The sequence below is a fragment of the Rhinolophus ferrumequinum genome, chromosome 25 (genome assembly GCF_004115265.2).
Source record: "Rhinolophus ferrumequinum isolate MPI-CBG mRhiFer1 chromosome 25, mRhiFer1_v1.p, whole genome shotgun sequence".
Classification (NCBI taxonomy): domain Eukaryota; kingdom Metazoa; phylum Chordata; class Mammalia; order Chiroptera; family Rhinolophidae; genus Rhinolophus; species Rhinolophus ferrumequinum.
In genome coordinates, this window is record NC_046308.1 from 30,943,599 (window position 1) to 30,966,870 (window position 23,272).

The following is a 23,272-nucleotide window of genomic DNA, read 5'->3' on the forward strand; positions in this document are numbered from 1 at the left end:
CAAATAAAGTACTCATCACAATGAAATACTTAGTAAAAAAGCTTAGGCAGGCCCTGGAACGTATTAAGCACTCAGTAACTGGTAATTATTGTCTAATCAACAGAAGCTTGAACTCATTGGCAGGGCAGGGATAGCTCATTGTGTGTATATCTTTCTATGTCGCCAAGTGCATAATGCAGGACAGGACCATAAATGCTTAATTCTTATCGACTAATGGTAACATCAGAAGTAAGAACATCCATGGAGAAGGAGCGATGTAACTTGCGTGCAGGCCGCCCAGGCTCATGGCATGCAGTGTGGACATGATTGGTGACGGTCAACAGCTCAGCTTTCCCAGAGGAGCCACGTCGGCTGGGCTGAGTCTCAGGCTCTCCTGGGGGTGAGAGAGCCTGGGAAAAACTGTGATGACAAATCAGAAGGTCATTGCCAGCTGTAAAAGTTCTAGGATTTTGTTTCCAAAGAAAAGGGAGAGGATATGGATTAACAGTTTTCAGACCTCGAAGTAACCAAAGAGACTTTCCTGATTCTATAATAGCAACCAGCCACTAATTATGGAGAGTCAAGGAAGCAGTAAAGAAGCAAGGGAGAGGCAAGGGTCCTACACCCCAAGATGATTCTGCCCTAATCTCAGTCTTTGTAGAAAACAACCATGGGGACTCAAAGGAGCAAACACTATATGTTTGGACCCAGAGTCCTCTGGCATTGATGGCAGCCATCCTCCCTGAGGTCACAATCGCCATCTTCTCTCTGCAGTGCTGTCCTCATCCCAGCTCCCAGCCCCATCCCATGTGTCCCCATCCTGTTTGGTCCATTCTTCAGCTGAGGAGGCCCCTAAGGAGATAACACTAGCTGTTTGCCAGATTCTGACTAAGTCGAACTCCATTTTTGTGATTGAGTATGTGGACAACAGACCAAGCCAGAAACTTGGGTGACCTGAACCATCCAATCAAGTGAGGAGTGAGAGCACATTCTAGAAAAGTTCAGGAATACAGGCAGCCTACCTGGAAAGGACTGATTTGCTTTGTCAGTGGGCCTCCTTCTGTCTTTAAATGCTAACAGCTAGAGGGAGTTAAAAGGATTTCTGAAAGGTTTATTGGGGGTACGTTTGAAGCTCTGCTCTCCTGCTCTGTTTTTCTTTTTAGACAGCTTTGCACAAGGGGCAAGTCTCCTGCCAAAAGGCCTCGTAATGCCCCTCTTTGGGGACTGAATTTATCCGCTCAGCTGTCCCTTGTAAATTTATTCCTGTGTGAGATTTTTCCCAAACCATTCATTCCTTCGCTTAGCTCAACCAACTGGAATGCAGAAAAAAAATACATTTTTTTCTTTTTTCTTTTTTTTTTTCAAGAATGTGCCTTTTGTGTGTCGGGAGGGGATTGGGCTGAAGAGAAAACAAATGCGTGCGCGGATGCATATACGCACACCCAGCCTATGACAGCCCCAGAGGTACTGGGCTGCCCTGGGTTGGTGAGGGGTGGCACAGGGCTCCTGGGATGCCAGCCGATGAGGGTGTCTGCAACCGGGGCCTCGGGTCCTCAGCCTGGGACACAGCCAGAGAAACACCTCACTGGTGGTTTCCATGGCAACATCACAGTTTAACTGGAATGGAAAGCCTCGGTGGTTTAGAGCCAGGAGCGGCTTTCCAGCTGCACGTGTGCACAAAGCAGGTCCGTGGGGAGGAGGAGGAGAGTGTTGGGAACTTTTACTTTATTTTTCCTTGAGTAGTTATGGTCTCTGAGGCAGGTGAGGGCTGTGGAAGGAGTTGGAGGTGACATATGTGCTTAAAGAATTTGGGTTGCCTTAGGGACAGTGAGAATTTTCCTGCAAGGCATGATCACTGGGGAGGCCTTGCATCTTGAGCAAACAGGGAAAGGTATGCTGGTATGAGCAGTCATGTGAGTCAGCTGGCCCGCCACCCTCTGCACTCCCATGATGCTTCTCCTCCTGAGGTATCCCAGCACATAGGGATGGTCAAAATTTAGTAGCATTGGCAGAAGAGTCAGGACAGGAGTGTGCCCCATTTTCTGGAAAAGACTCATGTGCCATGGAGCAAAGAGGGTCTGCAATGAGCTCTAAGTACAAGAGATTAGAGATCCAGGTGTCCTGCTGTGTGACATTCCAGTTGCTATCAGAGCAGGCAGATGAACACTAGCATCCCTGTTCTTGGTTCATGTCTATGCCCACGGCATTTTGTGAGGGTTTCTGCCAAGAATGGCTGTTGGGGAGCACAGAGGCCCCCACCCAGCCAGGAATCTTAGTTTTCTCTTATGGGCTCACAGACAGTTTTTAGAATCAATGAAGCTACACCATCTTTTTCTGCCTATAGAATATACACACTTTTTTGATGCAGGTACTACTTACATCCCTATAGGACCTGGGCAAGATCTGGGGGGTTTGCAGTGGTGTACTGATTTTTCTCACATTCTCAAGGGTGGGCCCCCAGTCTGGAAGCCTGAGCTAATTTACATGGTTATGGTTTTAGGGAAGGATCCTTCTTCTGTTGTGTGCTTGGAGACAATCCCTTGCCCCCTTATCTGCAGCTGGGTTGATGGAGCCCAGAAAGAGGCAAAAAAAAAAAAAAAAAAAAAAAAAAAAGAAAAAGAAAAGAAAAAAGAAAAAAGAAAGATAAAGTCTCTGACTTTAGGGAGTTGACAGTCACATGGAGAGTATGGTAGGAACTGGAGGGCCACCTCAGGCCGGAGAACAAGTCAGAGAGGGGAAGTCCTAGGCTTCTCAGATTCAATGTGCTTAAGGATCAGCTGAGTAGCTCATTAGGAGACCCATTCCGTGAGTGTGGGTGTGGCTGTCTTTCTAACAAGCTCCTAGGTGATGCTCATGTTATAGATTTATTGCCTTCTCTTTGAGTAGCAAAGGCAGGAACACTCATCCCATGGAGCCAGAAAGGATTTTTGCAGCATGGAGAATGGAAGAACCTTCTCAATGCAGCTTTCCTGTCATGGTCTGCTATCTTTCCTGGTCTTGTCCCCCCATAAATGCTAAGCGATTCCAACACCAGCTATCAATTTCAGTGTGCCACTCCTTGAAATGAATGAGTTTAAGGGCAACTATAGTTTGTTTCTGGAGCTGCAGTATCATTTAATGGCCAAGAGTTCAGCAGTTTACATCAGACAGACTTGGATTTGAATCCTGGTGCCCACTTATATAGCTATGCAACCTTGGAGAAGCTACCTGTTCTCTATAAACTTAATTTCCTCAACTGTGAGCACTAATTGTAATAATGTGTGTGAAGCACCCAATTTATGTTACCTATTACCATTATTGATATACGTCAGAATAATTGATATATGTCAGAAGTTATGAGCTGGAGGCCCACAGGCTGAATCTGCCCTTCCCCCAGATCCAGATGTTTGGCCCATGCAGTATTTTAAATAACATTAATTTAGTTGCTAACATCTTAAAATTGGGAAATTTCACCAAAAAAATCGGAATTTGGGGTTTATGTTGAAAAATCATTAGCTCTGACAAACCTGGCACTGATTTCTGTGTAGTAACAGTTGGGTAGTGGCAGGGCTGAGCAGTGCTGGTGCTGCATGGGGTCTACACCTCTAGTTCATCAGCCCAGTCTTCTCATTTGTGTGACCTCTTCCCTGTAGGTACATGTGCTTGGGTCCCCACACCTGTAAGTTCCCTTCTGACTCTGGAGTTCTCGTTATTTTGGCTCACTAATTTCTAGTAAGGGCTTCTGGAACCCAGCAAGTCAAGGATTACCTTGCTAATAACGCTTCTACTGCCTAAATGAAAGAAATCTGGTAGCCTCCTCTGTGCCAACCAATAGAGCAATTGCCTTTATCGCCCTCAGTAATATCTCGGGGGCCAGAAATGGCTGGTCTAAAATGTCTCCCTCATCCATAACTGACCACTACATCATCTTAGTTATGTGTCTTCCTTGCTCTCTTCTCAGAGTCTAAGATGCTCATGACCTTGGCCTTGTAGTTTGGGTAGGTTCTTCTCTTGCTCCGGTGCTGATGTCTGGGTGTAATGAACATAATTACTCCTTTGTTGACTCTTGCTTCTTTGAGTCTTTAGAGCTGCTGGACCTAGCGCCCAAGAACTTTGCTCCTTAAGATAATGGCAGTACTAGATGTCACGCGCGGCGGCCTGCGGGGTCTCTGCTCCCGCTCCCCACATAAGAACGCAGGATATGGCTAGGCCAAAAGGGAAAACCCACGGAGCCATAGGTAGGGAAGTCATACCACTATACTCTCGCTGGCGGCTGGGTTGGAAAAACGGGAAGCAGGAGCCACACTATCCGCAACCTGCCATCCACTTCTCTGCAATCCGCAACCCACACTCCGCCGTGCTAACTGCAGTCCGTGCTTCCTAGCTCAGCCACCATCTTCTTGCTAGCCCCCATTTGCTGCTAGCGAAGCCATGGCAGTTATATTAGTGGCCAATGGCTCACTGGTTACAGCTGACGGCCAACTAGCCACAGCTGATGGCCATCCAATCACAGTTGATGGCCATTTACTACCTGAGTGAGAACCTTTCTCCATGATGCCGAGAGCCTAGAAACTGCACTCCTGGCTCTGTCCCCACACTCCACCCCTACAGGGTCTCGCTTCACAATCTACCTGACAAGCATCTTCCCCGAGGGTCCCTGTGCGAGGAGCCTGGAGGTGAATGCAATATTCTGGACACAGCCAGGCTCTCTGGGCACAGCCAGGGTTTCTCAGGGCATCACCAGTACTTCTGGGCACAGCCAGACTTCCTGGGCTTCTTAGGGTACCACCATTCTCCCTGGACACAGCCAGGGCCTCTCAGGGCACTGCCACTCTCTCTCTCTCTGGGCCTCTCAGGGTACCGTGCTGGAACAACAGCGGCTCACAGTCAAGGTGCTGACATATTCTTGATGGCGGCCGGTCAAGACACAAAAGCAAACATCTGCCAGTTCCACTACATGGTGGTATGTTTCCAAGCAAACAGTCAAGCGGTCCATTAAATTAGGGATAGAAGGCAATTCCCCATAGTCCATAGTCATTCCCCAAGGCTGTCCTGGGGGTGAGGGACGACCTTGACCTCACCCTCAGCTCCCACAGAGGACTCAGCAAGTGTTTCCTCCTGGGACTACAAGTCCCGCATCCGGGCTGCCTCAGCAAGCACTTCCCAGCCCACAGGGCTGCAATGACCTTCGCTTTCTCTGGCCTCTGCTGGTCAGAGAACCGTCCACGTCTTCCGACCCCTCCACGGGGTTCCAGCTCTCAGGCAGCTGCTCCTCCTGGTCTTCCTGGACTGAGTGTTCATACGCACAAACTGCTCCACCATCCTTCGGAGAGCTTTAGCCGGCACTGTATCCTGCTCGCTGCTCCATTTGTCACGCAGGGTGGCCTACGGGGTCTCTTCTCCCACTCCCAGATAAGAATGCAGGATATGGCTAGGCCAAAAAGGAACACCCACGGAGCCATAGGTAGGGAAGTCATACCACTATACTCTCGCTGGCGGCTGGGTTGGAAAAACAGGAAGCAGGAGTCACACTATCCGCAACCTGCCATCCACTTCTCTGCAATCTGCAACCCGCACTCCGCCGTGCTAATTGCAGTCTGCGCTTGCTGGCTCAGCCACCATTTCCTTGCTAGCCCCCATTTGCTGCTAGCGTAGCCACGGCAGTTATATTAGTGGCCAATGGCTAACCGATAACAGCTGATGGCCATCTACTACCCAAGCCAGCATCTTTCCACCTGAGGCCGAGAGCATGGAAACTGCTCTCTGGGACTCTATCCCCACACTGTGGTTGTTGGTTGTCTGGACACTAAGGAAGAGTGGGGTGGCTGCCATTGGGAAATGTGATTCTAATGACTCTCTATTTGTCAAATTCTCCAACTTTGGAGACAAATGCTCCATGAATTTTGTAGGTTAGTGTGTGATTGTGGATAAGAGATTTGGTGACAGAGCTTTGACATTCCTGCCATCCCCTCCAGGACGTGGGACGACAGCATCAGAGCATTTTCAGAAGACTGGAAGAAAATACCATTTGTACAGAAGAATCAAGCTTGCTATTCAAGTTCTCTTGACACACTTAACAGGAGAGCAAAGACAGCCAAAAATCACATTTCTAGAATTTTGATAGTTTTAAGATAATCTATTCATGTGTTCATTGATCAGAAGACAAAGAACTCGCTCATCCCAGAGTGGTGTGTACTCACCCTGTGTGTCTGGGCATGAGTGGTCTTGTCCTCTCTAAGTGGCCCTTTAGATGACTCACAGGATTATTGAGGCTGTTGGCCTGAGGCTGAGCTGCAAAGAGACTGTGGGATCCCCTGCACCTCACACAGCCACGGTGTGGGGACAGAGCCCCAAGAAGCAGTTTCCAGGCTCTCGGCCTCACATAGAAAGGTGCTGGCTCAGGTAGTAAATGGCCATCGACTGATCAAATGGCCAGCAGCTGTGGCTAGTTGGCCGTCAGCTGTAACCAGTGAGCCATTAGCCATGAATATAACTGCCGTGGCTAGGCTAGAAGAAGAGGCTAAAAGAGAAGAAAGGGGGAGCTAGCAAGAAGATGGTGGCTGAGTCTGCAAGCGGCGCAGTGAGGGTTGAGAATTGTGTTGCTCCTGGTTCCTGTGTCTCCAACCCGGCCGCCAGTGAGAGTATAGTGGTGTGACTCCCCTACCTATGGCTCCGTGGGTGTTCCTTTTTGGCCTCACCATGTCCTGCGTTCTTGTGTGGGGGGCGGGACCGGAGACCCCGCCAGACGCCCCGCACGACACTTGGCGAAGTCGGCAGGATCCCCTGCACTACACACGGGAAGCTGGTGAGGAAAGGGCCCTGAACCCATCTAAACCAAAGTCGCTGAAGATCGCAGGCTCCTTCGCACAAAGTCGCATTGGGTGTGGGTAGTTTTCCACCACAAATCTGCACAGGAATCACCTGGAAGCTCTGTACATACAGATTCACTGAGTCAGAGGGCTGGACATGACGCGGAGACTCACTTTTCACAAGCACCCCCAGGTAATTCTGAACTTAAGAACCACCCGTCTCACACTTTAAAAACTTTACAAACTCATGCAGAGAATGTTTCTCATTCCTCAATTTAAAACATTCCTTAATAGTATCTCTGCTTAGAGTAAAGAAGTTCCAGAAACTTAAATGCCAAGCCCTGGAGAGGACAGGATATGGGCTTCGTAATCATCTCATGCTGTTTGGGGCTACGTTCAGGTCAGGTGAGTGAGGGCCTCATTACCTGGGACACCTGCTGTGAGGGAGCTTCATAACCAACTCTACATGTCCTTCTAGTTAATCTGGAATTGTTTTTGTTGAAGATTTGACCTGACACCCCTTGGTTCCAGGTGGAACACATTTTCACTTAAAACCATCACATGTTGGCTCCAGAGGGAATTTTGAGATCTATTCCAGAGCCCCCATTTTTATAAATAAGGAATTACAGATCAGAAACAGACAAAAACAAAACAAAACAAAACAAAAACCTACCACGATAAACTCCTGAATCTACATTCAAGGAGCTTCATGGAGAGAGGGACTGAGGAGGACAGCACTCAACTAGGAACAAAATATTCTCCACAAATTCAGCCATTGACTGGGCAGAGATGACTTCCCTTTTCCTAAAACTCCTTTCAAGCAGGGATGTGTGCCAGGGAGGGACTGTGAAATTCGTCGTCCTCCCCAGTCTTTCCTGTCAGCTCAGAGAGGACAGCTTGCTTAGTCCCACTCTGCCTGAGCAGCTCCCTGACTTGCATGTGGTGGGGTGTTTTCTGTAAATAGAGAATGCCAGTTTTGTCACCAGCTCTATTCTAGGCCCTGGTATCGTTAACAGGAGAGATGGGAGCTGCTTTCACAGAGCTTACTATCTAATTCTAAACTTAGTAAATTCTGTTCCTGTGTTTTAACCTATCCAGTTTTTGCCTTGAGAGAAAATCCTGATGCTTGGATTTTTTATTAGAAAAAGATAATAATTTCCTCTATTTTCTCATTCTACAAATATTCATAGGAGATCATACTAGTATGTCAGGCAGTCAGTGCTCCCTGTGGGCCAAACATTACTTTAGGTGCTAGGATTCAACAGTAAACGAGGCAGACACAGCCCCTCTCTCAAGGAGCTTGCAATCAAGTGTACAGAGACAGGAAATCAATTGATAAAGAACAAGGTAATTACAGCGACAAGTGCAAGTGATAGAGAATGACGAATGACTGGGAGTGGGGGGTTCCTGAGACTGAGGAGTGAAGAACCCTTTCTCTGAAAGGGTTACATTTGAAGCAAGGTTTGAATGATAAAAGGAGTCTATTGAGAGAAGAGGAGGAGCAGGGAACAGTGTATACAAAGGCCCTGAGACAGAAGCAAATTCCGTGCTGTTCCAGGAACAGAGAGAAGGTGAGAGAGGAGAAGTAGGCGGGGACTGGATCATAGAGGGCCTTGCAGGTGGTAGATGGGGTTTTAAGCTATGGAGAGACTTGATCTTCTGTACATTTTAAAAGATCCTCTGGTTGTATTGAACAGTATGGATGTGGTGAGACGAGAACAAAAGCAGAAACACCATTTAGGAGGCTATTGCAGTTGCACAGCAAGAGATGAGGAGAGCTTGCGGCACAGAAGCAGGAGTGGAGGTGGAGAGAGTTGGTTATGGACAGGATGTATTTGGGGGAACAGCTGAAAGGATTTGGGACTCAAGGGCTTCTTACACAAAACCCCTGTGGAAGCAGGAAACATGGGAGGGAAGACTAATATTTTCTAGGGTCACTTCTCTGTAAGCTTCAGAAAGGCAGGTGCCGTATCGATTGCATGCACCACTGTGTACAGTATAGGTCACAAATAGATGCTTGGCAAACAGTTACTGAGTGAGAAAATGGGAGGAATGATCAGTGTGGTTGTTTCCTTTTGTAAATTCATTTTTTAATTTGACATTAAATTATCATAGAATCATTAGCATAAATGGATGCACGTATCTTAAGTGTTCTCTTTGATGAGTTTCACTGTGGTTTTCTATGGCCATTTTTATCTAGTTCTGGCTTTTTTTTTTTTTTTTCCCAAGCTGTTTCTCCTCCCTGCCCATAACCCAGACTAAAATATGACCTCTCAGGTCTTGGTGGATGGGGCTTCAACAGTCCCAGGAAGTGGAGCAACTCAGGCGTGGAGATGTTGAAGCCCTTCTGTCACTTATCATTATGACACCATTGTGACCCACAGCTGAGGTTGCAGTGTCTCCCAGTTCCTGCCTCATGGACATGCCATATATGAAGAAATGAAGCCATAGGCGGTGCTGAATTAGCTATTAACTCAGTTTGGACTGAAGGTTTCTAGACGAGAACAGGGCTAAAGAGAGTCTCAGACTGTCTGGAGAGACCAGAAATCTGGGCCTGGGAAAAATGACAAGGGGGAGAACTTGACCCAGGCTGGAGAAACATTACTCTCAAATTGGCAATGGGCAGAGAGATACCTGGGCTTTGTTCAGAGCAGTGCTTGGCGAGCTCCTTTGATTGGCTCTCCATTGACTTGGCTATTTTACAGTTCGTGTCAGAGCAAGTGTTAGCTGATCGAGTTTTGTTTGGTAGAAATGCAAATAATTTCTGTCCTGTGGGGGTAGGTGTGGGTAACCACAAAGGTTATGGTTTATGACCCTGTGAGGCGTTAACCAATTTGGATTTTTAATCTAGTGATCTTATCCTAAATTTTCATTATTAAATTGCCTATAAAAATCAAACTTTTTGAATTGTCATTTGAGCAGTTTTAATGTCTGTTTCCTTCATTAATTGATGATTTGGATCAACTTTGTGATATGTATTCATTTTATATTTGCGTGAAAGTCACAATGTTACCTCTTTGAAAATGTCCTTTGTGTCATCTCTTCTGAATAATTTCCTACCCTCACTCATACCCCTTCCCCAAGGTCCAGGTAACTCAGAAGGCTGGTGTCGCAGGGAAACCCCATTCTGCGCCATGGTCAGATTCCTGGTCAAGCTGGGGGTTGGGACAATGTGTGCGTCTGTTCACTGTCCGCAAAGGAGGTGTGTGGAGGGAGGTGGTATTTAAAACATGGCACTGGTGATACAAACCTACATCATGAACAATCCCTTTAGTTTTCCATTTGCCAAGTTGTTCCAGGGTCCAGGGTTGCCAACTTCTGAGCCAGTGACTCATTCTGAATGGAAACACTTGTACAGTACAGCACAGCTCCTTTCCACTCCTGACTCGGCTGCAGTGACCCAACCAACTTGGCACTTTCTTTTACCCCCTTTTAATGTATCAATGGGAACCTGGAGTTTACCTCCTCAGGGGTTTCCTGAAACATGACCCATTCAGACCTTGCGAAGTTGCCAGGTGGGATGGAAGGAAAACAAAGGTGGCTCTTGAAGCCCCAGGAGCTGGCCTTAAATCCTGACACCCTAGAGTGTGAAAAGGTCTGAGGGGACAGCCGGGTTGAGGTGAAGCAGTAAAAGTCTGCGGCCTGTCACGAAAAGAGTGAGAGTATAATTCTATATCAGCAGTTGACTGACCTTGGACAGCCTGTGCCTGCATAATTGCTTGTAAAATGGCCTAGAAAAGCAGTGTCTGTGAAAGTGGTAGATGGCTGGGGAACAGGAGTCATCCCACATTTGGCAGAGCCAAGAGCAAAGTGGAAGGAAGTAGAGGGTTGTTTGGAAGATGCAGGAGCCATACTCTTCTTCTGGTTCTGGTTGGGGACAGGGTGCATGTGTGGCCTAACCTCGTCACTAGTGTCTGTGTCTCACCTGGTGGATTTTGCTTTGCCTCAATTTGCTCTGTCAGGATAGTAATGATAGCTTGGCCTTTGTCTGGATAAAGTCCTAAGTGCTTCTCACACACAGTTCGCTTAATGTTCACAGCTGCCTTATAAAGTAGGTATTATTATCGTCACAGAAAAAAACACCGAGACTCGGAGAGGTTAAGCAATTTGCCCAAGGTCACACCGCTGGCAAGGGGCAGAGATAGGACTCAAACCCTGGTCTGTTTTGCTCCTAAACACTTTATTACTATGTTATACTCACCGCTCCAGGTAAGACTGTGAATGCAGTTGTGGAAAAATATTCATAATAGAATGGAGGAACTGCCAAGCTCTTCCCTTTGGCAGGATTTTTCAGTGAGACTGTGAGCTTAATGAGAGCAAAAGCTCAGGCCTTACACGGCTTTCTGTGCCCTCAGACCCCAGAAGTGCTAGGCATGCCGGGAGAGGATGCAGAGTGACATTACTGCTGTGAACTTTCATTAGGATGTATAGAGTTCTGTTATGTGTTTGGAAAAAATCCATCATCTCAAGAGGCTATATAATGCTCAAAACAGCTTTAGAAATTCTCTTTGGAAATTGCTTTCTGAGCCTCAGGCACATAAATATATTTTTATATGTATCCTCAATTGTGGCAAGCCTTAGTCCTTTGAGGCTAGCTTTGAATGTTACAGAAATCCAAAGGCAATTCAGAGCCAAATTTGGTGAAGGAGGTGAATTATCAATTTCAAATTTTCAGTTTTGTTTAAAAACAAGCTGGTGTTTGTGTAAAGCAACAAGGCTGATGGTCCTGAGTAGCTTACAAACTGACCAAAGGCATTCCCGCACTAGCGGATTTTAACAAGGTTTTTAGCAAAAGCCCTGCCTTTTGGGGGTCTTGCCTACCTCTCCAGCCTCATCTCAAACTGCTCTTGCACTCACTCTCTATGTCCCTGTCACCGGGTTTCCTTTCAGTTCCTTGGGACACGACGGGTATTACCTATCTCGGACCTTCGCAGACATTATTTTCTCAGCTTCATTTCACCCAGATCATCTGTTAAGCATAAGGTTGAGTGCCATTTTCACAGCATGACCCTCTCACCTGTAACTCCCTTTTGTGCCTCCCTTCGCAATTGTTATGATGGATTCCAGGACAGTTTTTACTTACAAAACACCTCGGCTCCACCATCACCCTGCAAGCTCTGTGGCAGCAGAGACTGTTCTGTTTTACTCAACACCGTGCCCCCAGTATTCAGCACATTGTATGGCATATTTTTGGCACTCAAGAAATACTTTTGAAAGAATGAATAAAGAGGAGCATCCAAGTCATCAGTTACCAGACTGCTTCTCTGCCCAACTCTGCCCAAGGGTGAGGCTTCTCTTGATAGAGAATCAGGCCAGAGACATACAACATTCCACTCCTTTGGGAACTTGATGTTCCAAGGCAGGTGCCCTGTGACTCCTCCCCTGCAATTGACTCCTCCAGATTTGGGTAGCTTACTTTTGGAGACATACCTGGAATGGCTAGAAGCCCCCATTTCTCAATAGATGGAATATTTGGGGAGAACAGTACAGAGGGCAGCTCATCAGGAAGGTGATGATAAGAAAGACTCAGGACTCCAAGCCCATATATCTAAGCTGATAAAGCAAGCAGAGACTGGCACCACTTCCCCTTTCCCACCACCACCAAACAAACAAACAAAAACTAGAAAGAAAGAAAGAAAGAAAGAAAGAAAGAAAGAAAGAAAGAAAGAAAGAAAGAAAGAAAGAAAGAAAGAAAGAAAGAAAGAAAGAAAGAAAGAAAGAAAGAAAGAAAGAAAGAAAGAAAGAAAGAAAGAAAGAAAGAAAGAAGAAAGAAAGAAAGAAAGAAAGAAAGAAAGAAAGAAAGAAAGAAAGAAAGAAAGAAAGAAAGAAAGAAAGAAAGAAAGAAAGAAGAAAGAAAGAAAGAAAGAAAGAAAGAAAGAAAGAAAGAAAGAAAGAAAGAAAGAAAGAAAGAAAGAAAGAAAGAAAGAAAGAAAGAAAGAAAGAAAGAAAGAAAGAAAGAAAGAAAGAAAGAAAGAAAGAAAGAAGGAAAGAAAGAAAGAAAGAAAACAAAGGTCTGTAACTTTCTGATCTGCTGTGGCCACTAATATGGTACTGGTGTGGATATGGCAAAAAATTTTTAATTATGAGGCTATTAACTAACATGTGACCCTTTTTTCCCTCTGCTTGTTACGGACTGAATTGTGTCCCCTCAAAATCTTTATGTTGCAGCCCTAACCTCAATGTGACTGTATTTGGAGATAGGGTCTTTAGAGAGGTAATTAAGGTTAAATGATGTCATGAAGGTGGACCCCTAATCCAATAGGACTGGCGTCCTTATTAGAAGAGGAAGAGACACCCTGTACACACATACATGTGAAGACACAGCAAGAAGGCAGCCATCTACAAGCCAAAGACAGAGGCCTCAGAAGAAACCAACCCTCTGGCACCTTGATCCTGGACTTCCAGCTTCCAGAACTGTGAGAAAATAAATTTCTGTTCTTTAAGCCACGCAGTCTGTGATATTTTGGATCTGGCAGCCGTAGCAGACTAATAGATTGCTGCTTTCATTTCTTTTTCCATCTTTTTCTTTTCCCTATTCTTATGTTCTCACCTGCTTGATCTCCTTTTCTTTATCTCTTTGTTAGAACACAACAAAAATCACAGAAGAGCATGAACTGATTTGGAGACTGTGGTTTAGAATTTTATTGGCTGGCTCAGGATCAGCAATCTGGAAGTTTTGGTTCACATGGTAACAAATCTTCCATCTGAATTCATATTTCCTAGGCTTGAGTTCCATTAGAACTTTTAAAAATACACATACATGCATATATATATACTCATAATTACATGTCATTTTGGTGAGTCTTATGGGTCCACCCTTCCTGATATGATTCTGGGCTTTCACTTAGTTGTAATGTGATTGGAAACTAAATGATTAAAGAATTTAAATGAATTCAACCCTCCCTAAGTCAAGTTAGGAGCATATTTCCCGTTCTATTTCTTACGTCTTCACACCACCCAAGAACTTCAAGTCCAGGAGAGAGTATCAGAAAGGAAATCCTTTGCAGTGCCTATAACGTGACTATTCCAGTGATCTCTGGAATAGACACTGCAGGTTATTCAACATTTTTAGTGATGAGGCTATTAACTAACATCTGACCCTTTTTTCTTTGCTTGTTATGGACTGAATTGTGTCCCCTCAAAATCTATACGTTGAAGACCTAACCTCAAACGTGACTACAATTTGGAGATAAGGCCTTTATTCAATTGGAAAAATATGAGGGTACATGCAATAAAAATATAATTATTTTTAAATGAAGAGGAGATATAACCTAAGGGCAATCCAATTTCATTTTAGCTATTTGTAATTTTATCCCGGTGTGTGCCAGAGCTAGACATTACATACTGGGCCTCTAGAATTACCAAGCAAAGAAACAATAATGATGAGAACAATGATAATAATTTAAAACAATTTCACCTTACCTTATACAGTTTTATCATTTATAGATCATGCTATAAAAATCCTGAAGAATTAATATTATTGATTCAATTTTACAGATGAGGAAAAAGGAAGATCAGAGGAGGCACAGGATTTGCCCAATGTCACACATAATCAGTAAATGTAACCACCAGGATATGTACATCCAAGTGTAATATATTTTCCATTGGTATCTGTAAGGACTTTGACTTTAAATATTTCTCCTTTCTCGTTCTTTACTTCCTTGCCTTCTGGGATACCAATTGCACATATGTTAGACTCTTTGTATTGTGCATGTCTGCTATACTCTGTCCACTCTTTCTTCTATCTGCTCTTCATTGTTTTTCTTTCTATTCATATGTCTTCAGGCTTGACTTCTGCTATGTCTTCCATGATGTTAAACATATCCAATGAGTTCTTAAGTTCAGATATTGCAGTTCTAGAACATCTACTTGCTTCTTTTTAAAATAGATTTCAGTTCTCTGTTGAAATTCTTTATCTTTTCATCCATCTTTTTTTTTTGTCCATTTTTTCTCAATTTTCTTTTAAATATTTTTAGTAGTTATTTTCAAGGTCCTTTCCTACTAATGCTAACGTCTGGATATTTTGTGGATCTGCTTTCTTTCTTTCTTTTTTCTTCCTTCCTTCCTTCTTTCTTTCCTTCCTTCCTTCCTTCCTTCCTTCCTTCCTTCCTTCCTTCCTTCCTTCCTTCCTTCCTTCTTTCCTTCCTTCCTTCCTTTCTTTCTTTTCTTTTCTTCTTCTTTCTTTTTTTTTTTAGTATTGGCCACATATTTTCTACCTCCTTTTATGACTCATTACTTATGGTTGTTTGCCAGGAGTTATGTATAAAAGAGCCATAGAGACTGAAGTTAATGTTATTTTCTCCTAGAAAAGCTTTGCCCATTCCTCAGCTGGATAGATAGTGTAAGGTATGGACCGCTTCGATGCCATGAGAAAGTAAACTGGACCATGATAGGTTGCAGTTAGACTCAATTCTCTCTGGTTTAAAATGTATCAGGGGTGAGACCTGGTGCATGTTTGTTTCAGGCGCCTTCCTCTAGTAAGACTGTCTCCTATGAAATGTGAGACTGAGGGAGGTTTGATTCCACCTTCCTGGCCCAGCCCCTTTCTGGGAAAAGTTCTTCTGGGGTTTAGATTGAAATGATGTTTTGCTGTCACCTCTAATCTGAAAGTTTAGCTCTTTGGCCTCTACATCACACAGATTCAAAATCTTCCAAAGATCTGAAGGGGAGCCAATTGGATATGGTTGCAAGCTCCTCCCATTAGTGTGACAATCTCCTAAGAACATTGAAGCTATGAGTGATTTCAGTCTTCCTTGAGTCCTGTGCCACCCTGCATGCAATAACTGTTCTGTAGGGAAAGCCACAGCACATGCATCTGGGACTCATCTATATTCTACTCTGTTATACCAGGATGTAGGGCTATGACAAGCTCCCCTGATCTCTCTTCCCCTCTGCATATGGTACGTCCAGTCTTCAGGGCCTCAGCAAATGCCACCGGGGAAGAAAATTTCCAACAACCTCAACTCACATTGCACATACTCTTCCCTTCTGGAATTTTTGTTCTTCTAGTCTTCTTTGCCTCTGTGGTTCTCCACACCATTTTTTTAAAATATGATTTTGTGATATGTCTTTATTTTCCCTAGATGTTGCAATGGGAATAATACTTTGCCCCTACCTACTAAATCCTACTCGGAAGCACACATCTAAAAACTAACTATCTATTTTTTTCATCAGTGAAAACACACTGGGTCATATTGTTTTGCCAATATTTTATTATGAAAAAATTTAAAACACACCACAAAGTTGAAAGAAGTTTACAATAAAGAACCCACATCCCCAGTGGTATGTTGGTAAGCTGTCTCTCCAGGGGAAAAATTAAAAAGCTCTCATTTGTGTGGTCTGCTGATTTTTGTGGTGTAGATATTCCCACTATGGCCAATTTCAAGCTACCAATGTGACTTGAGGAATATTTGAGCAAAATTAACTCTTGTGAGCCAGCTCAGGCTCACCACTGCATAGAACCATCACCTAGATTCTACCACTAACATTTTAGCATATTTGTTTTATCACATGTGTATCCAGTCCTGTTTCCACCATCAATCCATCTTATTTTTTGTAAATTTCAGATATAAGTATAATTCCTTCTAAATACTTTAGCATGCATGTTGACTGGAGTTTAATATTTTCTTGCAGTATTTCTTTTGATGTAAAATGAATTCACAGTCTTAATTATATGAGGTCGGACAATTAAGTTTGTGAAACTGTTACGACAATATTGCTACCGTGTTTCCCTGAAAATAAGACCTAGCCAGAGAATCAGCTCTAATGTGTCTTTTGGAGCAAAAATTAATATAAGACTAGGTCTTATATTATATTATATAAGACCTGGTCTTATGTTATATTATATTACATAAGACCTGGTCTTACATTATAGTAAAATAAGACTGGGTGTTATATTAATTTTTGCTCCAAAAGATGCATTAGAATTGATTGTCTGGCTAGGTCTTATTTTAGGGGAAACACAATAACCCTTTTTGATATCAGAGCGATTATTCATTATGAATTTATACCAAGTAGACAAACAGTTAACCAAGTTTACTATTTGGAAGTGCTGAAAAGGCTGCATGAAAAAGTTAGATGACCTGAACTTTCGCCAACAATTTATGGCTCTTGCATCACAACAATGCACCAGCTCACACAGCACTGTCTGTGAGGGAGTTTTTAGCCAGTAAACAAATAACTGCATTGGAACACCCTCCCTACTCACCTAATCTGGCACCCCGATGACTTCTTTCTTTACCCAAAGATAAAGGAAATATTGAAAGAAAGACATATTGACGACCTTCAGGTCATCAAGTGTAACATGACAACAACTCTGATGGCCTCCAGAAACTCTGATGGAACTCCAGAAAGAGTTCCAAAATTGCTTTGAAGGGTGGACTAGGCGCTGGCATCGGTGCACAGCTTCCCAAGGGGAGTACTTTGAAAGTGACCATAGTGATATTCAACAATGAGGTATATAGCACTTTTTCTATTAATAGGATGAGTTTGCCAACTTATTTGTCAGACCTCATACATTTGCTGACAAATTTTGTACACCTGTGTAATCCAGCTCCTATCAAGATATAGAAGAGTTACATTTACCATAGAATTTCCCTCAAAACTTGGCCAACTAAAACTTTCAGCTTTTTTTTTACGTGAACTGTCATTTAACCAGTACTCCTTCATTATACTTAATCAAAAGATTATTTCACCAAAATGTATGCCTTTACATTGGTCCCACTTTACATTCACCAGGATGAATAATCAGAAATTTTCTAACATATAACTTTGAAAGTATATACCCCATAAAGTTCTGAGAGCTTCAATACACAAAGTGTACATGTCATTGAGTCATGTCAAAGACCATCACAGATATCCAACACTGACCAAGTCCAAAGTCCCCAGGATAAGCAAACAACCTTGCATCCTATCCCTTCAGATTCCCTTCAACTCCAGCTTCCACACTAAATATATGTGAATCATTCTGATAATAGTCCCATGACATTGTTGTGTTCCCCAAAAACAAGCCTTCCCTACCTCCTGACCCTGACTGATTCTGACCACACTTTAACTTGGCAATATATGCATTTGGCTTTCACCTGTCATAACTCAAGGAAAAATATGAGTCAACAGCAGAAGACAAAATCCAGAAAAACACCCTGAAAGAAAAGGGAGAAAATAATCATTTGCCTTCAATTATGAGGAAGGATATTTTATACTCACATAGTAAGAATGGGCAGTGTTTCAAGTTCTAAACCACAAATTCACATTCTAGATGAAGAAACCAGGTTTGGAGAAGAGCAAATAGAAATCTCACACCTAAAGTGCCAAAATAGAAAATATTAAAAAAAAAATAATTTCGTATAACTATGGCAGTGATCAGGACATGATGGCTGCCTTTTATTATTTGAGAATTATAAGGTTATAATATCTTACACATTTGTCATGGCTTATAAAGATTTTGTCCTGGTCACCCCATTTGCCAGATGTGGTAAAAATGGATAGAAATTATAAGAAGGCAGATTTCTTTAATGATTAGAGCCCTGTAACAATGAAATGGGTTATTGTTAGATGATTTCAGACTTCATGATTTCATGACTTCAGAACCACATGTGTCTCCAGTGATCATATTTTCCAAAGCAAATTTGGGTCATTGTTTTGCCAGATATAACTATGATACTGTAGATAATGGAATATTCAGGAGATTGTAGTTATTATTCAGTTCATTCATTAACACATATATTTTCTTATAATCTCTTTTTACACATCTACATAGTTATGCTTTGTAGGATAATTCATGAATAATAATTTACTTAACTATTTTCCTACTATTGCACATTTATAGTATTTCTAATGTTTCCATATGACAAATATTGTCACAATAAATATCATAGCATAGGAAGCTTTCTCTGCATGTTAGGTTATTACTTGAGCGTAGATTGAAGGGAATAAACCTTTTTAATACCCTTGAGAAACTTAATTAAGATCCTCTTCTAAAAAGGTTGTATCAATTTACAAATCTATAAAAGTGTATCAGAGTGACCATTTCACTGCATCCTTACTGACACTGAGTGACAATAATATATAGAATATTGAAAATTTGTGTAGTCATGAAGATCCAGGCTGGACATTACCATACCAGCCTGGACATTACCAGCTTTACAAAATGCTATAAAACAGTCCCTGATTGGTAGGTTTAGCTGAATGAACTTTAAGGTCCCATCTAATCTTCTAGGATTATATTTACAATCAGTTTAAATTATGATATAGCTAGTTTTACTACATTTGATTTTACAATAAAGCAATTATTTTCCTCAAAACATCTAAATATATGCAGGAAAAACCTAAATGGCATGGCTAGTGCATATGACTGATGTTGGTATAATCTTTTGTTTTTCAGGATTTTTGGAGACTAAAGTGGGCATGCTTGCAAATTAATTCATTTAAGGTTCAAATTATCTTTATTGCTTATATATATATGTATTATATACATACACACACACATGCAGAGGGTGCCAAAAATGTATATACATTTTAAGAAAGAAAAAAACTGTATTAAAATTGTAATATTCAATATATACTGATAAAAAAATGAATACAAGTCACGTTTGACTTCTGCAATTACAAGAGGTACTCAAAGTTGTTACCATCAGCATCCAGACACTTCTGATTACAGCAAATTACTGTGTGGGCAACATTGACCAAAGTATCGCTGTGCATGTTGTTTCAATTTCTTCACACAGTACTATGCGTCTCAAACTTATCACAAATGTGTGCAATTGTTAGGCATGTTGGAGATTCTGTTACATACTCACACCTCCATTGTTGTTGTACTTCCACAATGTTCTTGAATTTTAAATATCACTTCAAAATGGTCTTGCACTCCTCCATCAACAACCATGCTTCTGACATTTTTTTTGACTGTCCTGTCTCTCACATGGTGATGTTAGCATGCATTTGATTAATGCCATTTTTTGAGCCAACATCATACTACACGTTGCTACCATAATTCAATTCAACTTCGAAAAATAATACATAGATAACATCTATTAAAATGTGTATACAGCGGTGGCCAGATGGCTCAGTTGGTTAGAGCGCTAGCTTTCAAGGTTGCTGGTTCAATTCCCACATGGGATAGTGGGCTGCACCCGCTGCAACTAAAGATTGAAAACGTCAACTGGACTTGGAGCTGAGCTGTGCCCTCCACAGCTAAATTGAAGAACAGTGACTTGGAGCTGATGGGTCCTGGAGAAACACACTGTTCCCCAATAAAATTTATATGAAAAAAATGTGAACATTGTTTTGACACTCCTGGTATATGTACATACACACACACACACTATATATATATATATACATATATGTATATGTATATTCACTGTATTGTTTTATCACACTATATATATAATATATAATATGTATATATGCTTAATATACATATTATATACATTATATATACATATTATATACATTAATATACATATATTATATATATAGTGTGATCAAACAATACAGTGAATATACATATACATATATATGTATACATAGTGTGTGTATATGTATATTATGCATATTAAATATATATACATATTATGTATAATATATATAGTGTGATCAAACAATACAGTGAATGTTGCAATAAAAAAATATATTACAGTAAAAGACACATTGCCATTAATTCCCTTCAAAATACTCCCCCTTACTTTGAAAACACTTATCCCATTGTTCTTGCTGCTTTCTGAAGCAGTTCTGGCAGTCCTCTTTTGTGACTGTCTTTAGTTGTGTTTTTGTGTCTGGCTTGATGTCCTGAATATTTTTGACTTTGGGGAAGAGCCAGAAGTTGCATGGTGCCATATCTGGTGAATAAGGTGGATGAGGACATACCATAACGTTTTTATTTCACAGAAATTGCTGTATACTAGAAGCGATGTGTGACAAAGCGTTGTCATGATGGAGGATGATTTATGGCACACTTTAATACACACCTTTTCTCAACCATAACTTACACCCAACTGACGGCACTAAACAAGTTGAAACTTGCCACACACTGTTACTAAGTTTCCATGTGCCACTTCCCTTACTGAAGATCCCTGCTTTTCTGTTGGATGGCACTCAGCAGGACCATTCATAGTATTTTGTGATCACAGAAAGAGTCCACGTCACACATCGCTTCTGGTACGGTAATTTCTGTCAAATAAAAACATTATGGTGTGTCCTCATCCACCTTATTCACCGGATCTGGTACCATGTGACTTCTGGCTCTTCCCCAAAGTCAAAATGACCATGAAAGGGAAACATTTTGAATTAATTCAGGACATTGAGGGACCCATGACAGTACAATTATGTACACTCACAAAAGAGGACTTCCAGAACTGCTTCAGAAGGTGGCAAGAGCGATGCGATAAGTGTGTTCAAAGTGAGGGGGAGTGTTCTGAGGGGGATTAATGGCAATGTGTCTTTTACTGTAATATTTTTTTTTATTTCACCATTCACTGTATTGTTTGATCACAACTTATATATGCTCAGACTACAATAACAAAGTGTCTTAGACTAAGTGGCTTAAACAGCAGACATTTATTTCTCACAATTCTGGGGGCTAGAAGTCTAAATCAGGGGCACAGCATGGTAGGATTCTGGCAGAAGCTTTCCTCCTGGCTTGCAGAGGGCCACCTGCTCACTGTGTCCTCACATGGGAGAGAGAGAGAGAGAGAGAGAGAGAGACAGAGACAGAGAGACAGAGAGACAGAGAGACAGAGAGACAGAGAGACAGAGAGAGATCTTCCTCTTCTCATAAGGCCAGAGTCCTATTGGATTACAATCTTATTTAACCTTAATTACCTCTTAAAGACGCTATCTCCAGATAGTTGCATTGGGGGTTAGGACTTTAATATATGGATTTGAAGTAAAACAGTTTAATCCATAGTAATACATATCTTTAAGAAAAATGTACTAGTGCAAAAGTACATTTGAAAAATACTAAAAAATATATTTTTAAAATTATTTATTTATTTATTTTTATTTTATTTTATTGGGGAAGCGGAACAGGACTTTATTGGGGAACAGTGTGTACTTCCAGGACTTTTCTCCAGTCAAGTTGTTGTCCTTTCAATCTTAGTTGTGGAGGGTGCCATTCAGCTTCAACTTGTCCTTTCAGTCTTAGTTGTGGAGGGCGCAGCTCAGCTCCAGGTCCAGTTGCCGTTGCTAGTTGCAGGGACCACAGCCCACCATCCCTTGCGGGAGTCGAGGAATCGAACTGGCAACCTTTGTGGTTGAGAGGATGTGCTCCAACCAAATGAGCCATCCGGTAGCTCAGCGGCAGCTCAGCTCAAGGTGCTGTGTTCAATTTTAGTTGCAGGGGGCACTGCCCACCATCCCTTGAGAGACTCAAGGAGTTGAACTGGCAGCCTTGTGGTTGAGAGCCCACTGGCCCATGTGGGAATCCAACTGGCAGCCTTCGGAGTTAGGAGCATGGAGCTCTAACCGCCTGAGCCACCGGGCCGGCCCCTCTAAAAAATATTTTTAAAGTATAAACGACTGAATTTATTTTGTCTCAAGTGTTGGGCTCAAGTGTCTTTCTATGACCACTTGTGAAGTCTCTTTGTAGGTGAAATGGGAGTCTAATTCTCCAAACAAAAAAGAGATCAATAGTACCAGAGTTCTCTGAGCAGATGACTTCAGACCTTGCGCCCTTCAGAATAAGGATCAATGCTAAGACGCTGCTGTGGATATCTACTGCTGCACAACTAATCATCCCAAAATTGAATGGCTAAAAACAACAATAATTTTATTATTTCATGGTTTCTGTGGGTCAGGAATTTGGGAAGGGGGTGGCTGGGTGATTCTGTCTTGGAACATTTGATATGGTTGTAATCAGATGGTAGCCGAAACTGGAGCAGTGGAAGGGGAGTGATTAGAGAAGCTGAAGGCTGGCCAGGCATCTCTCTCTCTGCATATAGGCTCAAGGCCTCTCTGTGTGGTTTTTCTGTGTGGACTAGTTTGTGCTTCCTCATAGCATGGAGGCCTCAGGGCAGTCAGATCATTTGCAAGGTGGCTAAGCGCTTTAGTGCAGCGTTCCTCCTCACAAGGTGAAAACTGCATCATTGTCTAGGACTCTGAAGACATGCAATGTCACTTCCTTGACATTCTGTTGGTTACAGATGAGGCACAAGCCTATCCAGATTCAAGCAAAGAAAAATTAGACTCCACCATTTAATGGGAGGGTGGCAAGTTTCCAGAAGAATAAATGGGATAAGAGTTATTGTTGCGTCCATCTTTGGAAATACAGTCCTCCACAAACCCTTTCATAGAATATCCAGACCTGAGAAGTGAATGTTTCCCACTAAAGTCTCTGTGGACAGTCCTAATCCTGAAATGTTCTGTCTAGCTCTGGGCATCTATTTTAATTAGGGTGGACAGGAGAAAGTGAAAGCTCTTCCCATGAGGAATGATCATAGAAACCAGCTTTTTTCTGGATAAGAGATGTAAGAGGAAATGTGATCATGATCTTAGCACATTTGAAGGAC